At 40.9% G+C, this 523-nt stretch overlaps 1 protein-coding gene across 5 annotated transcripts in view; it reads right to left on the bottom strand.

Moving 5' to 3' along the window:
• Positions 1 to 316: 316 nt before the first annotated feature.
• Positions 317 to 523, bottom strand: part of LOC137985227 (outer dynein arm-docking complex subunit 2-like) — a 47,681-nt gene continuing 47,474 nt past the window's right edge. For 3 of the 5 annotated variants that reach the window (XM_068832775.1, XM_068832774.1, XM_068832778.1), the window contains one exon: positions 318 to 523. This exon is cut by the window's right edge and continues 1,522 nt beyond it. The gene's annotated coding sequence lies outside the window, so the exon portion shown is untranslated. The other 2 variants (XM_068832776.1, XM_068832777.1) reach the window with 1 other exon arrangement.

Raw genomic sequence — 523 nt, 5'->3', positions numbered from 1 at the left:
CAGCAACGGCCAAAAAGGGAGATGAATACTTGATTATTCCTGTAGAAGAGAAGGAAATGGAAAATCGAAGGTATCCAAGTGATTCTACAGATCGAGCTGTAATTTACAGCCTATGAAAATGGCGGGATCATTTTGCGCATGCATATGAACAAGCGGCATAGCTGCTGGAGATTTTACGCCGGAACTGCGACACTTACGTGCGTGTCCTTCCCCCACCAACTTCGCAGACAAAGAAATGTCGGCCGTATTGCTAGCCAAAACTAATCCAGTAGGGCGCAGTTTAACTCTGTTCAATTTAAACAGTTATTTTAGTTTTAGCCTCCATTTCATGCTAGATCCAGTCCAGCCGTGAGAATTTGAAAATGGTCTATTGTTCGAATTGAACAGTTACGGTGCAATGATCACTTCACTCATCGTCTTTAACCCATACTTGGGATAAAAATACATTTATTTTACGTTAAGGACAGTGACACCTAATAAGAAGAAATTTTTCCCCAAGGTATGACTATGCAGAAAAGTAGAT

Source organism: Montipora foliosa, chromosome 14 (genome assembly GCF_036669935.1).
Source record: "Montipora foliosa isolate CH-2021 chromosome 14, ASM3666993v2, whole genome shotgun sequence".
NCBI lineage: Eukaryota > Metazoa > Cnidaria > Anthozoa > Scleractinia > Acroporidae > Montipora > Montipora foliosa.
Note: the sequence above shows the minus strand (reverse complement) of the source record. Positions and strands in the feature narration are given on the sequence as shown.